The following is a 20,850-nucleotide window of genomic DNA, read 5'->3' as shown; positions in this document are numbered from 1 at the left end:
CTTTTCCTCTCCAATACAAAATATGCAATCACAACCCCACTGTCAGTTTATGTGTAACCTATCACCTTTAGCTGTATACAGCTGGTTTCTGTGCCTGTAATGTCACTTCTCCTCTTGGCTGAATTTATAAGTTCTCTGACTTCTTTTACTTTTCTTGTCCAGTCCTGATACTATATGTCCCATGATCATTTGAGACTCTGTAGCTTCAGGGTGGGCTATGGGAGTCACTAGTATCAGTTCTGGGAGTTGATGTGGGTAGGTCGTAGTGTTACTGTGGGTGTTTCTGTGCCTTCATGTGGGTGGTGAAAGGTGTAAATGTGTCATACCTCCCCCTGTGTCATTCCTATTTTGCAGCATGCCAAAGAATAATGGTTTACTACAAGGCTACAGAGGAAGGGCTATGGGAGGGTACTATGAAGAAGTTTCATTCATATGTAAATTAATCAATTCACAGAGAACAGGACTCTGAGAGGGCAGGGTCTGAGGGTGGCACTCTCCCTGTTCACACTGGTAGGCATATTTAATCGGACAGGATTGAATTCTAATTGGGAATCATTCAATGCTGCCCAGCAGCAGCACAGCTAGCTTTCAGAATGTAAAAGCTGTGTATGAAAGGGTTTCCTTCTTGAATAATACTGTGATCTGTGGGGCAGGACTTGGGAGGTTTGGACTCTTCCTGTAGGTGTAACTGGGTGGGATTGAATTCTTTTATTTCATCCCACCCACCATCAGAACTGTGAAGGAAGTTACATCATTTGCAGAGTCTGAGACTACAAAGGGAAGTGTTATAGACTCTGGGCACTGCAGGGAGTGGCTTTGGAAAGGACAGTCTATCAGCGGGATATACAGAGTGTCACATGATACAAAACCACAACTAAACCCAGAATGTCAGTGGATCTGTAGACAACAGAGCAACATGGTACATAGTTATGATCTATACTGGAACTGATCATTCCAGTTTTATTGAAAAGAATGTTAGAATTCAGCTTTAAGCAGCCCATAGATCAGGGGTAGGGAACCTTGGCTCTCCAGTTGTTTTGAAACTACAAATCCCATCATGCCTCTGCATCTAGGAGTCATGCCTGTGATTGTTAGGGTCTTGCAATGTCTCATGGGACTTGTAGTTTCAAAACAGCTGGAGAGCCGAGGTTCCCTACCCCTGCCATAGATGATTAATTTTTCTTTGTGGCTGAATGAAAAGAAAATGACTCCATTCTCTCATTCACACATTCAAAGTGGATGGGGGAATCTTCCCGCCATGCCTTTGTATTCTGACAGCTGGGTGACTTCCCCACTGTCAGAATACACTGATCAGTGCTGCCAGCTATAGCCAGTGGTGCTGATCAAGGGGAAAAAAATCCAACAGGGCAGTTTTACAGAAGTTGATGGGCAGATTGACTTCTGTACAACCACTGCATCCATATATGGATTGAAAATCTGACAGTTCCTGCTGAACCTGATGAATTTTGTTCCTTAGTGGGTAGGAGGAAGCCTGCAGAATGCTGTAAAAATATAAGATGCGGTTAGCTATTCCTGTAAATTTCGATATTTTCATACTACATTGGCACAGGTTACCTTTTTGACAATATCTTCCTTGTCTACAGGGGATGTGACAACCTTCTATTTAGTTTACTGTTACCAGGGCTGGTGCAAGAATTTTTGACACCCTAGGCGAAATCTCATTTTGCCCCCCCCCCCACTTTGGTTCCGCCCGTGACCCTGTAACACATGTGACTTGGGGAGGGGAGAGAGGGGGACTGAGAGGGGGCTGAAAGAGAGGGGGATAGGAGGGAGGGCTGAGAGAGAGGGATGCTGTGAGAGAAGGGGGGTTGAGATAGTGGGGGCTGAGAGAGGAAGTGCTGGCTAAGAATTGAGGGAGGGCGAAAGAGGGGGGTAGAGAGATGGGTGGGCTGAGAGTGACGAGTGGGCTCAGAGAGAGGGGGGGTTAAGAGAGTGGGGGCTGAGAGGGGGGCTGATAGAGAATGGGGGGATGAGAGAATAGGGAGGTCTGAGAGAAAAGAGAGGGGGCTTAGAGAAAGTGGGGCTGAGAGAAAAAGGAGGGCTAGGAGAGAAGGGGGGGGCTTAGGGAGTGGGGACTGAGAGAATAGGGAGGGCTGAGAGAGGGGGGATGGCTGAGAGAGAGAGGGGGGCTGAGAGTATAAGGATGGCTAAGAGAGGGGGTGGCTGAGAGAGAAGGAGGGGCTGATCGAGGGAGGAGGGCTAAGAGGAGGGGAGGACTGAGAGGGGAGGGGCTGAGAGAGAGGGGGCTGAGAAAGAAGGGAGGGGGACTTAGAGAGAGGGGAGGGGGGCTTAGAGAAAGGGAGGCTTGGAGAGAAGGGGGCTGAGAGAGAAGGGAGGGGGGCTTGGAGAGAGGGGGGCTAAGAGAGAAGGGAGGGGGCTTGGAGAGAGGGGGGCTGAGAGAGAAGGGAGGGGGCTTGGAGAAAGGGGGGCTGAGAGAGTAGGGAGGGGGCAGAGAGAGAAGGGAGGGGGCAGAGAGAGAAGGGAGGGGGGCTTGGAGAAAGAGGGAGCTGAGAGAGAAGGGAGGGGGGCTGAAGGCGAGGGGGGCTGGGAGAGGGGGGGGCTTGGAGAGAGGGGGAGCTGAGAGAGAAGGGAGGTGGGCTGAGAGAGTGGGGAGGGCTGAGAGAGGGAGGGGGACTTGGAGAGAGGGGGGGCTGAGAGAGGGGGAGGGCTAAGAGAGAGGGGGAGCTGAGAGAGAAGGGAGGGGGGCTGAGAGTGAGGGGGGAGGGTTGAGAGAGGGGTAGGGGGCTTGGAGATAGGGGGAGCTGAGAGAGAAGGGATGGGGCTGAGAGGGGGGGAGGGCTGAGAGAGAGGGGGGAGGGCTGAGAGAGAGGGGGAGGGCTGAGAGAGGAAGGAGGGCTGAGAGAGAGGGGGAGGGCTGAGAGAGAGGGGGAGGGCTGAGAGAGAAGGGGGAGGGGGCGCTGAGAGAGTGGGGAGGGCTGAGAGAGGGAGGGGGACTTGGAGAGAGGGGGGGCTGAGAGAGGGGGAGGGCTAAGAGAGAGGGGGAGCTGAGAGAGAAGGGAGGGGGGCTGAGAGTGAGGGGGGAGGGTTGAGAGAGGGGTAGGGGGCTTGGAGATAGGGGGAGCTGAGAGAGAAGGGATGGGGCTGAGAGGGGGGGAGGGCTGAGAGAGAGGGGGGAGGGCTGAGAGAGAGGGGGAGGGCTGAGAGAGGAAGGAGGGCTGAGAGAGAGGGGGAGGGCTGAGAGAGAGGGGGAGGGCTGAGAGAGAAGGGGGAGGGGGCGCTGAGAGAGTGGGGAGGGCTGAGAGAGGGAGGGGGACTTGGAGAGAGGGGGGGCTGAGAGAGGGGGAGGGCTAAGAGAGAGGGGGAGCTGAGAGAGAAGGGAGGGGGGCTGAGAGTGAGGGGGGAGGGTTGAGAGAGGGGTAGGGGGCTTGGAGATAGGGGGAGCTGAGAGAGAAGGGATGGGGCTGAGAGAGAGGGGGAGGGCTGAGAGAGAGGGGGGAGGGCTGAGAGAAAGGGGGAGGGCTGAGAGAGGAAGGAGGGCTGAGAGAGAGGGGGAGGGCTGAGAGAGAGGGGGAGGGCTGAGAGAGAAGGGGGAGGGGCGCTGAGAGAGAATGGAGGGGGGCTGAGAGAGAGGGGGAGGGCTGAGAGAGAGGGGAAGGGCTGAGAGAGAGGGAGGGGGAGTTGGGGGGAGATGAGAGACCCCTAGCCCTGCTCCTGCAGTTCCACCTCTGTCACAGTCTTTGTCTGCAGGTGTGTATGATGACAGACAGTACCTTCCATAACATGACACCAGTCTCCTGCTTTTATCCGTCCAGTTCCAGTGGCTCCCGCAGCAGCCTATGCCTCCTGCCCCTCGTCTGTGACAGCTCTGTGCCCCTAGTGAGCGGCGAGACTGTCCTCCAGATTCGTGCCTCACATCAGAGAGTGGAGAGGAATTTGGAACAGTCCATGCTCGGGAAGCATGGGGTACGCTGCGCCTGGGGGAGGCGGGGTCAGGGGGCGAGGTCAAAGAGGAGGCGGTGCCACGGTGGAGCTCTTCTCCAAAGTCCCGGGCTCTCTTATCTGCCCTCGGCCAGCCCCTCGCTTTTCACTGGCATGTAGCAATGGATGCCCGGCCGCCCCCACATCTCCCCAATGTCACACGTCAGAGAGCGCCCTGGGGATTGCTAGACATAAGACACTCGCTGCGCTGGCTGATAGAAGAGCAGAGGGGGGATTACTGTCTGGACTGGGAACATAAGGGCGGAGAGTCAGGGCTGCTTGATATGACTCTATGGAGGACAGTGCGGGAATAAAAAAGCCAGCGGCCAGGCGCCCTAGGCAGCAGTGCGCCCTAGGCGGTTGCCTAATCCGCCTAGTGGTAGCACCGGCCCTGCTCGTCTGTGACAGCTCTGTGCCCCTAGTGAGCGGCGAGACTGTCCTCCAGATTCGTGCCTCACATCAGAGAGTGGAGAGGAATTTGGAACAGTCCATGCTCGGGAAGCATGGGGTACGCTGCGCCTGGGGGAGGCGGGGTCAGGGGGCGAGGTCAAAGAGGAGGCGGTGCCACGGTGGAGCTCTTCTCCAAAGTCCCGGGCTCTCTTATCTGCCCTCGGCCAGCCCCTCGCTTTTCACTGGCATGTAGCGATGGATGCCCGGCCGCCCCCACATCTCCCCAACGTCACACGTCAGAGAGCGCCCTGGGGATTGCTAGACATATGACACCCGCTGCGCTGGCTGATAGAAGAGCAGAGGGGGGATTACTGTCTGGACTGGGAACATAAGGGCGGAGAGTCAGGGCTGCTTGATATGACTCTATGGAGGACAGTGCAGGAATAAAAAAGCCAGCGGCCAGGCGCCCTAGGCAGCAGTGCGCCCTAGGCGGTTGCCTAATCCGCCTAGTGGTAGCACCGGCCCTGACTGTTACAATGTACACGTATGGTAAATGTAAGCCAATTGTTTATCTCTGCAACTCCCTCTATCTATCTATCTATCTAATATATATAATAATGCAGTAAAAAAGATTATATAAAAAAATAAAAATAAGTACACAGACATAAGAGTCAAAACGTGTTAAAATTCTTACAGCAGGCATAGCTGTTATCATAGAGAGAATTTTAGAACCATTGTAGGAGATTTACTAAACCTAGAGCATTCATAATCTGGTGCAGCTGTGCATGGTAGCCAATCAGCTTCTGGCTTCAGCTTGTTGAGTTAATGTGTTACTAAACCCAGGACCCTGCATTTACTATATCTGGTCTCCCACAGAACATGCAAATGCAATTATTTTAGTAAATATAGACTGCTAAATACCTTTTCTCATCAGCAGTATATAGCAGGCTTGTGACTGGTTTCCTATGAGTCTGTATGACCCCTGACCCTCTGTCTGGACAGTGCCGATTGCCCTGTGCCAATCACATGCACCTTCGGAAAAAAACAACTCAACTCTCTAGCAAGACACACCAAACTGAGCATGTGCAGAGTGCCTCCAAGGGTCTGTGCTATCAGCAGATGGATTGGGGACAGTAAAAGAAGGGCAGGATCAGAGAAGATAGGATCGAACAGCCTTTTTACGCAATGCAGAGGATTAACCCCTTGGGTTCTACAGTGAATAGAACAAGAATGCTTTACTGCATATACAGACTGATTACTGTTGTAGGTTTAGTAACACATTAAGCTTTGACAACAAAACATGGAAGCTGATTGGTTTCTATGCATGCCTGCACCAAAATCTGCTCCATTTTTACTAACTCCCCCCCCCCCCCCCCATAATGTGCATGTAATTCCTTTTGACAAGATGATACCATTCAATAGACATGTCTTATCACTGCATGATTTCTCGCTGGACTTAAAATGAGGCCATGACCGAGATCTTCACATTCTGTGCTCCTTGAACATTATAAAATGCTGATTTAATCATAACTTTTTAATTCATTAGTAGGGGGATATGATATATTACAAAATCACTGAGCCTGCAATAGGCGTCATGCAAAAAAATGTTTACATACTGGAAAACTTCAAGCACAAGCTATCCTGTCCTTGCCATTTCTATGTGTATTAAGACAAATAAAGAGATGTGAGTGCAACTCAATTTCTCATTTCTTGCTTTGTATGTGAACACCAACTAAGGCACCATGATCAGTGTGCAAGAGCAGGGTTAGGCTTGCAAAGCAAGGCGATCATGCCTAGCTGTCAGCCTAAGCCCTTGGACACACGGTCGGACATTCCGTGTTGTTGGATAATCCGACCGTGTGTGGGCTCCATCTGACTTTTTCCATCAGAATGTCTGGCCAACAAAGTTTGAGAGCTGGATATAAAATTTTCCGACAACATGATCCGATCGGAATTCTCTACAAACGATCGGATCATGTGCCACGCATGCTCAGATCAAAGTACGAGAGCAAAGCTATTGGCTACTAGGCTGAATGTGGTCCCGTCGGAATGAACGAACGTCACCCTGTTCTGAACGATCGGATTTTCCGAAAACTTTGTCCGACCGTGTGTATGCAACACCAGTTTCAGAAAAAATCCATTGGAAAAAAATCAGACGGATTTTGTGGTCGGAATTTCCGACCGTGTGTACAAGGGCTAAGACACTCCATAGGTGAGGCATGCATGGGCATTCTTCATACATGTTATTCCAAAAACATAGACAAAGTTACATCAACAGCATGCTAGTTTTCCAGCAATGTTTATTGAAATACCAAACTGCTCCTAAGGCCTAGCTAGTTATAAAAAGGACACTTAAAAATATACAGTATACCAACACTGGACCTGCCGCCTTTCAGAACATAAAGGTAAAAATGAAAACATGGGAAAGTAAAGATACACTATATTGTCAAAAGTATTGGAACACAAGTCTTTACATGCACATGAACTTTAATGGCATCCCAGTCTTAGTCTGTAGGGTTCAATATGGAGTTGGCCCACCCTTTACAGCTATAACAGCTTCAACTCTTCTGGAACGGCTGTCCACAAGGTTTAGGAGTGTGTCTATTGGAATGTTTGTGAGGTCAGACACTGATTGTTGGATGAGAAGGCCTGGCTTGCAGTCTCCACTCTAATTCATCCCAAAGGTGCTCTATCAGGTTGAGGTCAGGACTCTGTACAGGCCAGTCAAGTTCTTCCACGCCAATCTCGCTTATCCATGTCTTTATGGACCTTGCTTTCTGCACTGGTGAACAGTCATGTTGGAACAGGAAGGGGCCATCCCCAAACTTGATTTGGGAGCATGAAATTGTCCAAAATGTCTTCGTATGCTGATGCCTTAAGAGTCCCCTTCACTGGAACTAAGGGGCCAAGCCCAACACCTGAAAAATAACCCCACTCCATAACCCCCCCTCCACCAAATGATTTGGACCAGTGCACAAGGCAAGGTCCATCAAGACATGAATGAGCAAGTTTGGGGTGGAGGAACTTGACTGGCCTGCACCTCAACCCGATAGAACACCTTTGAGATGAATTAGAGCAGAGACTGCGAGCCAGGTCTTCTTGTCCAACATTAGTGCCTGATCTCACAAATCCGCTTTTGGAAGAATTGTCAAACATTTTCCATATCGTGTCCATGATGTCATTGCCTCTTTGATCCAGGACTTTCATTTTACTGTCCTCGGGATTGATATTTTTACACAGCGTTGTTTTCCGCTGATTGATGTGTAGATGTTTGGTATTCCTTTACGTATATCCATGAGATGGGAACTTGATCTGTAATTGGGGTGACCCCCTATCTGGATCTGGAGCATTGGGAGACCTGCCATTTCCCTTATGGTGTGTTTAAGCCTGCCCATGGTATATGAGTCCACCATTTTTGGTAAGCGTGCTGGCTACACATTGTGGTCGTTGATCACAGATTGATCGTTGAGTCTTTAGATATATCATCTTCACACATGGAAATTCACCTATATTCTTTTGGGACTTATTCCACACACTGGTTGTCTTAATTTATTTACAAGGTCACTAATTTTGTGTTACTGTGTTATTGTGTTGTGTTGTAGAAGTGTATTTATTTCACTTTATTATAATTCATCTGATCTTCTTAACATTACTTTATGTATTGAATTCATAGCATATACCTTTGATTGATTTTGTTATATTATTTTGGGTGTTTATCCAATTCAACTTTAGTGCTACACTATAATGTATGTAAACATTCCTATAGACACACTCCTAAACCTTGTGGACAGCCTTCCCAGAAGAGTTGAAGCTGTTATAGCTGCAAAGGGTGGGCCAACTCAATATTTAACCCTAAGGACTAAGACTAGGATGCCATTAAAGTTAATGTGCATGTAAATACAGGCTTTCCATACATAGGCTTGGTGTCCTGTACTCCACAAAGGAGGAGCTGTTGTTGTGACATTCGTCAGGTTACTACAGGACATACACCACCCCCCTGTTGGCTCAGGGAAGAAATTGAGGCTGTATGGTCATGTGACCATGGGATTCAGCTTTTTATTTTTTTTTAATAAATGTAATTATGGTAAAAATACTTTGTAATATATTAGAGTTGAACATGACAGTAATGTGTTCACAAATACTTTAAATGTAATAATAAGCACAGGTGTAATCTGTACACTCAATGATTAACTCACCATAAAAACATTAAATAGATTGTTATCTAAAAGACAGGGGTGTAATACTGTAAAAAGATAGTCTAAGACTTCCAATGTAACCACTGCATGGAACTAAGGTGTGCCATCTAAAGCAGCTGTTCCAGAAAATATGGAGGATGGCTGTAAATTGTACAGATCTATTCACAGAAGTGCAATTTGCATGCTTTTTGGAATAGTGAAGGAACCCCCCTCCCCAACAACTAGACAACTTTCTAAAAAATACACATACATTTGCCTGATGCAGAGCTTAGGTCATGGAGTGGGGCTGAGAGGTAAGTTTATTCACAACACCCCTATCCACTCTTCTAATGCATATCTCTCAATTGTCCCTCTTGTAGAAGCAATTGTTCCTCTTTTTTACTCAGTTGTTGCTATGTTGGTCTAACGTATAAAAACTGTACTATTTAACTATCATAAGTGTTATACTTATGGGCGTAACTATAGTGGATGCAGGGGTCACAATTGCGACCCAGCCCCAAGCTTCAGGGGGCCTATGCAACTCCTTTGTACACCTGGATAGGAGGGACAGTGGGGGTGGCATATAAAGGAACCAATGCCCTCCATTTTCCTTCTGAAGCTGCTTCTGATCCTTTCCATCCTGCAGGCATTCAGCAGCTGCAGGAGCAAATTAGAGGCCACCCCTCCTATCTAGGTTTCTTGTCTTCTGCTGCCCCCAGGCCCCTGTGTGCTCCCCTGGTCACCCCCTCCCCCACAGCACTGCGGGCTTCTTCCCACCCACTGCTGCAGGGGAAGTTTCAGGATGGAGAGTTGGGAAGGGGCTAGTAAATGTAATTTACTGGTCCTGTCCTTTTCTGAATAGACACAGTAAGTGATTGGTACCAATCACTATTGTGTACATTCATGACTAAAGCATAACTGTGTCCTCCTTCTCCTTTCTCTGTCTCAAAGTTGAAACGTCAGGTCTGTTTAGATCCCTGATATTTCACCAAAGCCCCCGACAGAGCTCTAAAAAAAATTGTAAAAACTATAAAAAAAAAAAATTTTAAAAAGAAAAAACGAGGAAAGGGCCCCAGCCAGTGGTCAGGGGTTCTTGCACTGGGGCCCTGAATGTTCTAGTTATGCCTCTGGTTATACTACTTTAAACATTTCATCCAATGGAGGGCTTAAGGAATCATATATTTTTATTAGATTTACGTAGTCTATGTAACTCGGGACATGGAAGGGATGTTTTCTTTGTCTGCATACTTTGTGCTCATCTCAGAAAGTTGGGAGGTATGCTAATGGTCCCCTAATTGTTTAAAATACATCTAAACCTTAAGCTTTAGTATGATTTAAAGTTGTGAAAGTATTAGGTATTTTTAATACTGTGACAGACCTAGCCGGGACAGAGGCTTTTGGAGAGGATTGAATGCTAGCCTCTTGCCGATCGATTATGAGCCCAGGATTTTAAGGGAACAATACTCTTTGTGAGGTGAATGAAAAAAAAACAGTCTGATCTGTACTAATCAGACTCAATCTTGTATATGTGTATATATTGTTTATTGTCTCATGTTGTTGTGTACTATTTGCTGTGATCATTTGGGGTGTGGCTGTATTTCAAAGTTCTATTGTATCTGTCTGCTCTGGATATTATGGGATGTTTATCTCTATGGAGGGAGGGGGGATTCCTCCAGCAGCCCCCCTGCTAAGACTGTTTACTGATAAGAAGTTAAACACAGATGACCTGTGTGTCCATTGTCATTGGACGGTTTAACCCGCCCTGTTTTCCAAGGGTGGGGGGTAGTGTTTTGAAGTGGGATCTGTATAACATGTGCTTGAATAAAGATTCATTCCTGCTTGACCCTCAACACAGAGCCTCGTCTCTTCTTGGTGGAGAATTATTCATATGGGTTTCTTGCTTGGCTGATTGGAGTGTTTGGTAGCTGCCTTGGTGTTCAGGAAGGGAATGTCCTAAACAACTTTAACCCCCTTTCCTACACGGGGTGTCATTACAAATACTTTAAATGGAAACTGGTTAAGACCACTTAAAGCCTAACTTTGGGAAAAGGAAAAATGCTCCCTTACAGTGGGTGGGCCAAGCACTGAAAGGTAGATTTAGAAGGTCACAAAAAGCAGTTTTGCTCACCCAATGCCTCCCTCCCCTGCAATTCCAGTGTTCTCCTCTCCTCTACTATACTCCAGAGGTTGACATTCTCTTGGCATTCTCATGTCCAATACAGGGCTATGGCCTCTGCAATGTACTTAATGAAATCAGTGGATTTGTAACCACCAAAGCATAGGGTAGAAACGGTTGCAGGAACTGTTCTTACAGCCTAGAGGACACCTGTAGGAGCAGAGATTTAGGTAGAGATGCTCTCTGAGGTAGAGCTGCTCTCTGAGGCAGCGCATACTAGCTCATTATGAAATACTTACCTTAGAACGAGGTGTCTGTATCTAATCTTGGTCCACACCGAGGGCAAGACAATTTGTATCTTCTGGGTTTCGCAGCTCCAGCGCTGTGAGTGGCCGGAGCCGTGGTGACGTCATGCATGCGCGCAGGAGTTTTCTTCCTGGCAAGGCTCGGCAGCATCTGCCGGACTTTCAGCCGGGCATTCACAGTGCATGCAGCCGCTGACGTCAGTGAAAGTGAATATCTCCTAAACTGTACAGGCCTTATTATAGGCTTAAATGTAGGTAAAAATTAATAATTAGGGTATACAACCGCTTTAACATAAGATATAAAAGAGCCCAAACAGAGGTTACTGAAAACTGCATATCAATATATCCAGAGACATAGGCAGCTGAGCTAAGAGTGAGCAGGATAGATAAGTAATTTGGAAATGTGATGATGGTGGTAGCACACAAATTGTTTATCAGAACAGGTTCACTTGAATAAAAAAATGTTCACATAGGAAAATAAATAGATAAAAAAGAATGAAAGCAGAACACCTACACCGACTATTGGGTAAAGGAATTGTATGGATGTGATGGGATTCATTAGCGATGCTTGGCACGTAGTAGCAGATCTTTAATTTCAAGACAGCTGGCACCTGCAGTATTCTGTGTACAAATGGTACTGCCTGCTGTCCAAAATTGAAGCCAGAAATAAAGGAGCATGGCAGAGTCATTTAATGCCTGGGCTGAAACATTGTGCTCCTTACCTTTCCTTAATGAAAAAGTCTTACCATGTATCTCTCCTTTGTTTGTTTTGCTGCCCCCCCCCCCCCCCAAATGAAGCACCAACTGCCACTGCCCCCGACTGTTTAACCATGCTGCTTAGGTGTGATGAACAGCACTCTTCTCTAGCAGCGGGCATTCGCCTAAGACTGGCACCATAACAATGCAGGAGTGGAGATGTATTAGCTCAACACTGCCTGGAAGACAAACTTAGGACTGACTGACAGGCAGGCATGTTCCCAGCAAAAGGGGTGTAAGCAAATGGGCTTAGCTTGAGCTCTGCGATGGGAACACCCACCCAAAAACACAGCTTCATGAGGGGGTGGAGCTCATAGGCAATAATAGATATGGGGATGGGACTTTATTGAGAAGTGTTCAGTATTTGCTATTTTAAACACAGAAAATTATTTACAGATCAATCAAGGACCAGCAAGTAATTATTTATACCCGACAATTGTATTTATATTTATAAAAAATAAATACAATTTAATACAGTATTCATTAGGAACTGGAGTCAGAATACAAATAAATAATGCACTTATTATAATTAATTAATTATTATTATGCATTATGTATAATATCAGATCATGAACAAATTATAACTCTTTTTTAATACCCAACATGACCGTGGTGAGGCAATAATGAAAGGTGAAGGACTGGCATAAAGGATACTTTGACATCCCTCTGTGACTCTCCCTTAAGGATCAGAAAGCTAAATTATCTGCTATCTATAGGCATGGCACGAGCATACTCATACCTCCCTCTCTCCTTCCAGATCAGGTCTGAGTATTATTTTTCTTTTACCTTGTTTCTCAACAGAGAAACAGCTTTTATTATTCCCTGTGACATCATCATCATCAGTAAAAAGCTTAAAAAATCTTGCAGAATCATCAGGTATTTTTCTGTACTTGTAGTGTCCTCTTTGCATTGCTTCCTTTGTGTGAATTCATTGGTGTTCCTGCCAGTCCCTCTGCTTTCCTATGAAAAACTGATAACACGAGTCATGAGAGCACATCACGGTCAGTTCTAGCTGTGCTGAGAACTCAGCCTACTCTCCTGCAATGATCCGACTTTTGCTGACATGCCCCCCTGCACAGCCATTCACTGGAAAGACCAGTGTACTGCTGTCCCCCCCAGCTCTCTGAGCTCCTTATACAGCTAAAACAGAGGGTATGTGATCACCTATAGAAAAGGAGACAAAATGCATTTATAATGTGTGTGTATATATATATACTGTATGTATATATATATATATATATATATATATATATATATATATATATATATATATTCAAATGTTTTGCTTTTCATTTTTGTTTTAAACTGAATGGGTTATTTTACAAGGTGAGGGTTCACATATACTGTCATTTTCTTGAAAATTCTGCAATATTACTTTTGCAATTTTTTAGCCTCAAGCACATCTACAAAGGTACTGAAACATATAAGAGATATGCATTGGTGATGATGGTTATGTCTATGAACAGCAGCATACTTTTTTATAGGCCCACAGTTTTCAAGCACACAAGTAATAGACTGAAATAGACATTTTAGCCATAATACCACTGATTTCTCCAAAATAGGGCTCAAATTGACATCCCCCTTTTGCCCTTTTTAGGTATATGTGTATGCTTAAGTACTTTCTGACCAGTCGCCGCAGTTGTACTGCGGTAGGTTGGCACAGCTGCGCAAATCGCTGTTATTGTACGTTGGCCGCTTTACAAATCTATAGGGGGTGTTTGCGCGCTGCCGGGGGGCACGCCGGAGCCAATGTGCATGATCTGTAACCACGATGTCTGGTGGCCACCCGCGATCGCTCCACAGAGAGCTAGAACGGGGATCTGTGTGTGTGTGTGTAAACACACAGATTCCCATTCTGACAGGGGAGTAGAGAGAGATCTGCTGTTCCTAGTGATTAGGAACAGCGATTTCTCTCTCCTCCTAAAGTCAGTACACTCCTCCCACAGTTAGAAACCCCTCCCTAGGCAACACTTAACCCCTTGATCGCCCCCTAGTGTTAACTTCACTGCCAGTGACATTTATACAGTAATCAGTGGCCGTTTTTAGCTCTGATTGCTGTATAAATGTCATTGGTTCCAAAAAAGTGTCATAAGTGAAAAGTGTCCAATCTGTCTATCGCAGTCCTGCTAAAATTTGCAGATCACTGCCATTACTAGTAAAAATAATAATAATAATAAAAAATAATAAATGAAAAAAATAATAAAAATGTTTTAAAAAAAATGAAAAAATAATAATAAAAATGCCATAAATATATCCCCTATTTTGTAGATGCTGTCACAAATCAATATACACTTATTGCAATTTTTTTTACCAAAAATATGTAGAAAACAATATATTGGTCTGAACTGATGATGAAATCTTTTTATTTTTTTATTTTTTGGGGATATTTTTTATAGCAAAAAGTAAACAATATTATAATTATAAATTTTTTCAAATTGTTGGTGTTTTTTTGTTTATAACGCAAAAAAAAAAAGAAAACGCAGAGGTAATCAAATACCACCAAAAGACAGCTCTATTTGTGTGAACTAAAGGACATACATTTTGTTTGTGTACAACGTCGCATGACTGCGCAATTGTCAGTTAAAGCGTTGCAGTGCTGTATCGCAAAAAATGGCCTGGTCAGGAAGTGGGTAAATCCTTCTGGTCTGTAAGTGGTTAAAATATCATTTACGTATAGCAAACATAAAAACAGGTTGTTGTTTGGTAGGCCTGTATTCACACTTACAATGGGTAGAGTCTGTAGAGTCTGTAAAAAATGGAGAACTTGACAGCTGCCTAATTCAGGCTGCTGCCACATAACTGGCAAACACAATCACAAATTCAACTTGGCTTTGCAATTTGAATTATAGTCAGTCTTTTAGTAGTTTTAGATATTCATTGCTACTAAGATTGGGAAATTAATAGTTTATACAAAATACCAGATACAAAATTTTCTACCATATAACCATAAATCACTGATAATATTTCTATGTTTTGTAACTAGTCAGATAAATGGTCATGTAATATATATATATAGAATATATATAAAAAATTGGTAATAGTCCATAAGGATGTTATAGAAAACGCTGCTTGAGAAATATAATCTTTAAATATTTTGAAGAAGGATCAGGTAAAATGGATTCTATCCCATCCCACATTTGTTCTGCTTCTACTCCCTTGCAGAAAGCAAACTTCCAACCTTCTGTAGAGGTATATTTTTGGTACAGTGCAAAGACTAGCCTTTTCTCAGTGAGATCCCACCGCCAGCACACATACTTTGCACTTTCATTTTTATCTTTCTCCCTGCTCACACTCTCCAGTTTCCTTTACAGAGACTCCTCGCTCTGCAGTCTCACACTCAGCACACAAATTGCAAAATAAGCTGACAAATACAGGCACTGTGGGGTTAATATGGGATGATAGAACAGGATGTTAGGTCATTTCTTGGGGTTTTTGGTGTGCATTTTTTGCCTCGGCCTCTAGGAGTCATGCCTGTGATTGTCAGGGTCTTGCAATGTCTCATGGGACTTGTAGTTTCAAAACAGCTGGTGGGCCGAGGTTGTCTACCCCTGCCTTAAAGAAAGTGCTAGCAGCAGGTGGATTTAGTATGATTAAAGCCCCATACACACTATCAGTTTTTCTGCTGAGTTTTTCCTTCAGATTTACCAAAACCATGTAGTGCAAGGGCCTGCCTGATTGCATACACATTGAAACTCCTAAGGTTTGACCTCATATTATATGGTTTTGGTAAATCTGAAGGAAAAACTGATAGTGTGTATGGGGCTTTAGATATATATATATTTTTTGTTTTTAATAAAGAGTTGTTTTTAAAGTCCAAACCAGGAACCCTAACTATTCTCCTTTGCATTAGGGCTTGACCCGCACTGCAAGGGTTAGCTACTTGTTTAGTCTAGGAGACAGTAAAAGCACTTTTACTTACCTGATCCTTCACTCCCCTGGCAGATAGAGCACACTCATGCTCCCGTGGTGGATTGTCCCTCAGCATCCTCATATCCAGTGGAGGGCTGTGGATCCTACATTGGTCTTGATGATATCAGAGGACCTTAGACTTCTGGAGTGCAGGGAAGAAGAGGCTGTGGGGAATAGTGTATTGTAGCCCCATTGCAAGGCTTCTTGGAGTTCAACTTTAAACAATATCACACTATCTGGAAACCTTTCATTCTACCTTTTTTTTTTTTTTAGGTCACTCTTGATTAGATTACTTGGTTGTGAAGACTGTGGAACAGATTCAGGGGCTTCAGACCTTTCCTATTACTAAGGCCATTTACTTCTGGTGAGTCACCAAATTGAAAAAAAAACTTGTTATCTGTTATTTATTACACAGTATATCATTTATTGCCATATTGAATTAGAATTTCTTGAAATTAAATATATATTTTTTTATGAATTTATATAATAGCATTCTGGGATCCATCATTAGCACTAAGTGGTTCTAAAGTCTTTTTTGTTTTTGTTTTTACCTGTCAATTAAATCCTGTGAAAGCGGGGGCGGGGTCGAGCTGTGCTGTCTGTGTCAATAGATGCAGACAGGGTGGCTCAGGAGTGAGCTTGCATGAATGCCCTCATAGAAAGGGCCACTCAGCAGGGGGAAGGAGCCAGGAATGCTGGCTGAGAACTCCAGAAGAAGAGAATTGGGGTTGCTCTGTGCCAAAACCATAGCACAGAGCAAGTAAGTATAACATGTTTATTATTTTAATAAAACAATATTCAAAGCTTTACAATCACTTTAATTGCTAGGTGTCATTGTTGTTTGGGTGTTTTTATAGACTTTGAGCAGCTTTTGTGTTTTTTTTGCACACTTGTTTTTTCAAGATACCGAGGAATATTTATTTTATTTATACACATTTATTCAATGCTGACAAATGTGTATCCTGAATTTACAGTATACAGTGCATCCGGAAAGTATTCACAATGCTTCACTTTTTCCTCAAAATTCTACAAACAATACCCCATAATGACAATGTGAAAGACATTTGTTTGAAATCTTTGCAAATTCATAAAAAAAAAATCACATGTACAGTACACAAGTATTCACAGCCTTTGCCATGACACTCAAAATTGACCACCTGTGGTAAATTCAGGTTATTGGACATGTTTTGGAAAGGCACACACCTGTCTATATAAGGTCCCACAGTTAACAGTGCAGGGTCAGAGGACAAACCAAGCCATGGAGTCCAAAGGATTGTCTATAGACCTCTGAGACAGGATTGCATTCAGGCACATATCTGGGGAAAGGAACAGAAAAATGTCTGCAGCATTGAAGGTTACAATGAGCACAGTGGCCTCCATCATCTGTAAATGGAAGAAGTATGGAACTACCAGGACTCTTCCTAGAGTGTGCTGCCTGGCCAAACTAAGCCATCGGTAAGAAGGGCCTTAGTCATGGAGGTGACCAAGAGCCTGATGGTCACTCTGCCAGAGCTCCAGCATTTCTCTGTGGAGAGAGGAAAACCTTCCAGGAGAACAACCATCTCTTCAGCACTGAACCAATCAGGCCTATATGGTAGAGTGGCCAGACGGAAGCCACTCCTCAGTAAAAGGCACATGACAGCCCGTCTGGAGTTTGCCAAAAGGCACATGAAGGACTCTCAGACCATGAGAAACAAAATTCTCTGGTCTCATGAAACAAAAAATTGAACTCTTTGGCCTGAATGGCAAGTGTGATGACTGGAGGAAAAGAGGCACCGCTCATCACCTGGCCAATACCATCCCTACAGTGGAGCATGGTGGTGGTGGCATCATGCTGTGGGATGTTTTTCAGTGGCAGGAACTGGGAGATTAGTCAGGATCAAGGGAGAGATGAATGCAGCAATGTACAGAGACATCCTTGATGAAAACCTGCTCCACAGTGCTCTGGAACTCAGACTGAGGCGAAGGTTCATCTTCCAACAGGACAATGACCCTAAGCACAGAGCCAAGATAACAAAGGAGTGGCTACTCTGTGAATGTCCTTGAATGGCCTAGACTTGAACCTGATTAAACATCTCTGGGGAGATCTGAAAATTGCTGTGCACCGACATTCCCCATTCAACCTGATGGAGCTTGAGGGGTCCTACAAAGAATAATGGACTCAAGGCCGTAATCGTTGCCAAAGGTGCTTCAACAAAGTATTGAGCAAAGGCTGTGAATACTAAAGCCCCGTACACACGAGAGGACTTATGTCCGACAGACTTCCAAAGGAGTTCCGCCGGAGTTCCGCCGGAGTTCCGACGGAGTTCTGACAGACTTTTCGGCCGAACGGACTTGGCCACACACGATCACACTAAACTCCGACGGATTCGAACGTGATGACGTACGACCCGACTCGAATAAGGAAGTTCATAGCCAGTAGCCAATAGCTGCCCTAGCGTCGGTTTTAGTCCGTCGTAGTAGCTTACACACGAGCGGAGTTTTCGAAGGGGACCGGGTCCGGCGGAGTTCCTTCGGGAAAATTTGAAGCATGTTCCATATTCTAAAGTCCGTCAGACTTTGGTGAATCAAAAGTCCGTTGCAGCCCACACACGATCGGATAGTCTGACGGACTCGGTCCTTCGGACTTTGGATGTTGAAAAGTCCGCTCGTGTGTACGCGGCATTAAAGTACGTACATGTGATTTATTTTGTTTTTTATTTTTAATAAATTTGCAAAGATTTCAAACAAACTTCTTTCACGTTGTCATGATGGGGTATTGTTTGAAGAAGTTTGAGGAAAATAATGAATTTAATCCATTTTGGAAGAAGGCTGTAACATAACAATATGTGGAAAAAGTGAAGCGCTGTAAATACTTTCCGGAATGCACTGTATATAAAGCATATAGATGGTAATTTTTTTGTTGTTGTTTCCCACGTACTCTGCAGAACAAGTATTCTGCACACCAGCTGGTGTAGAACAGATGGTATTACTCACCGGCTGCTTCCAGTGACTGCACTTTACAGGTGGTAATAGCAAGTACAGTGCCACATTATTAGGGTAATAATTAGAACATTAGCTTTTGTGTATGTCACATACTTGGAATTGCTGGGCAGCATCCCCATTGAGTCTTACATTTAGAGAGTTCAGTAATGAAACCATAAGAAATACTCATAAAATGTAATATTTTGAAGGCCTTTGTCACAATTTCTAAGCATGGTTAATGATAATGATAGGGTCAGAGGTATTTTTCTGATTCTTTAGCACTGTAATATTAGTTTTGTAGCAACAGGACCTATTGTTAAGCTCCCTGAACTCATAAAATTGTTGACAGTTTATGTTTTTAACACATCCGAGCACCTAGCCAACACAGAACTACTAAGATTAGCATACTAAATTCATAAAACATTACAGTTGCATTTATAGTACTAAGTGATAATTATGCCTAAAGATTCATATTATTGACACAGATAAAGTACTGAGTTTTATCTGTGATCTCAGTATAATATTGTGTGACTATAGCCAAAGCAAACAGTGCCCAGAAAACACAAGTCTCAGCACACTTACACAGACATTACTGTCTGATAAGCTGCAATATATTACAAATAGCTGCATTGAGTAAATAGATAGCAAATATTTTAAATGCCCATAAAACAGTGACAAACTACAGTACCCCAAATCATCCATAGGTGATACTTTAAAAATCTGTCATCAATCTAGAGTTAACCAGGCAGAATGGCCCTAGTATGATTGCTTTCACTAAGGCATGCATGGCGATACCTAAAATGTGTGACCCAGGCACTCCCATCTTCCTAGTCACCCCTTGTCTCTGCCCCCAACCCAGCTTCCAGTACTGTCCCTTGGTTTCACCCCCTTCCCACCTCCCAGTATCACACCTTTTAGAGAACCAATAATCCTTTTGTGGTGCTAACTAATTTGTATGGACTTTGTTAATGATAACAAGAAAGACAGTAAAATAGATACCCTGCAGCTAGCAACAATAAATCCCTCCAGCAACAATAGTTCACCCAGCAACAATGGATCCCCCCATCAACAATAGATACCCCAGCAATTATAGTCCTTCCCAGCAACAATATTTTCACTCAGCACCAATGGTTTTCCTCCAGCAGCAATAGATACCCCCTCAGCAACAATAGACCACCCAACAACAATACATGTGCCAGCAGACAGCATCAGTAGACCCTTTCCTCAGTAGGAGATCCCTCCCAGCAACAATTGAACCCCCAACAACAATAGACCCCCTTGCAACAATAGATTCCCCAGCAGTTAGCAACAATAAATCTCCCCAGCCACAATAGTTCCCCCAGCAACAACGCTGCAGATCCCCCAGCACCAAATTTTTCCCCCAGCAACAATATTTCCAACCTCAGCAACAATAGTCTCCCCCAGTAGCAATAGATATCCCCCATAAATAATAGATCCCCCAACAACAATAGATCCCCTGCAACATTATACCCTCGGCAACATTAGACCCCCCCAACAACAATCAATCTCCCAGCAGCTAGCACCATTAGACCCCCCCCCCCCCCCCAACAACAATTGAAACCCTAACAACAGTAGACTTGTAACAATAGATCTCCCCTAAGGACAATAGATTCTTCAGCAATCAGTATCAACTGACCTTCCAGCACACCACACCACCCCTTGCCATTACATGCAGTCATTGCTGGAGGTGCCGGAACTGTGTTCCTACCATGTTCCTGCTGAAAAAAAAGTCCTGGTGTGACTCAATGTTTTTTTTCATACATGGGTGCACCTGACGCATTTGTTTGTTAGTATATGCATGTACACCGCACATGGGGGCGGTAGGGTTTAAAAATGTATTGGGGGTGTTTTTGTATTGATTTTATTGAACATTGTTTTTTTTCAAACTAAAGTGTTGCTAAACCCACAGCAGTAAAATCAGTCTGTATATGCGGCATAGCATGCTTGTTATACTCACTGTGGAACTTAATGTGCTAATCATCAGCATTGTGTAAAAAGGCTGCTTTATCCTGGATGCACAGATCCTCCCCCTCATGCACTGTCTATCTGGGGAAGGTCATCTAACACAGGCAGGGTAGCTAACCTGCACATGCTCAGTTGTGTCTTTTATGCTGGAGAGAACATTTACTTGTTCTCAGAGCTAGCCAGGTCACATGATATTGGCATCACACATCTGGGCGTGTATCCAGGCTGTAGTGGAAATCTCCTCCTACCTGAACTCTCAGCACTCTCAGCACTGGAGAAACTGTGCAGT

At 44.5% G+C, this 20,850-nt stretch overlaps 1 protein-coding gene and 1 long non-coding RNA gene across 2 annotated transcripts in view; one reads left to right on the top strand and one right to left on the bottom strand.

Moving 5' to 3' along the window:
- The window catches only part of LOC143974043 (uncharacterized), a 157,664-nt gene that overhangs the window by 20,957 nt on the left and 115,857 nt on the right, over nucleotides 1-20,850 (top strand). Inside the window, exon 2 of the long non-coding RNA XR_013272155.1 lies at nucleotides 15,885-15,975. This is a non-coding gene — a long non-coding RNA (uncharacterized LOC143974043). The remainder of the gene's footprint in view (nucleotides 1-15,884; nucleotides 15,976-20,850) is intronic.
- The window catches only part of SLC1A1 (solute carrier family 1 member 1), a 106,897-nt gene that overhangs the window by 55,365 nt on the left and 30,682 nt on the right, over nucleotides 1-20,850 (bottom strand). The window lies entirely within an intron of this gene.

This window comes from Lithobates pipiens, unplaced genomic scaffold, assembly GCF_037356315.1.
Source record: "Lithobates pipiens isolate NorthernLeopardFrog02 unplaced genomic scaffold, aLitPip1_a1.2 Scaffold_13, whole genome shotgun sequence".
In the NCBI taxonomy this organism is placed as follows: Eukaryota; Metazoa; Chordata; class Amphibia; order Anura; family Ranidae; genus Lithobates; species Lithobates pipiens.
The sequence above is the reverse complement of the archived record's forward strand: the minus strand, read 5'-3'. Positions and strand labels throughout refer to the sequence as shown.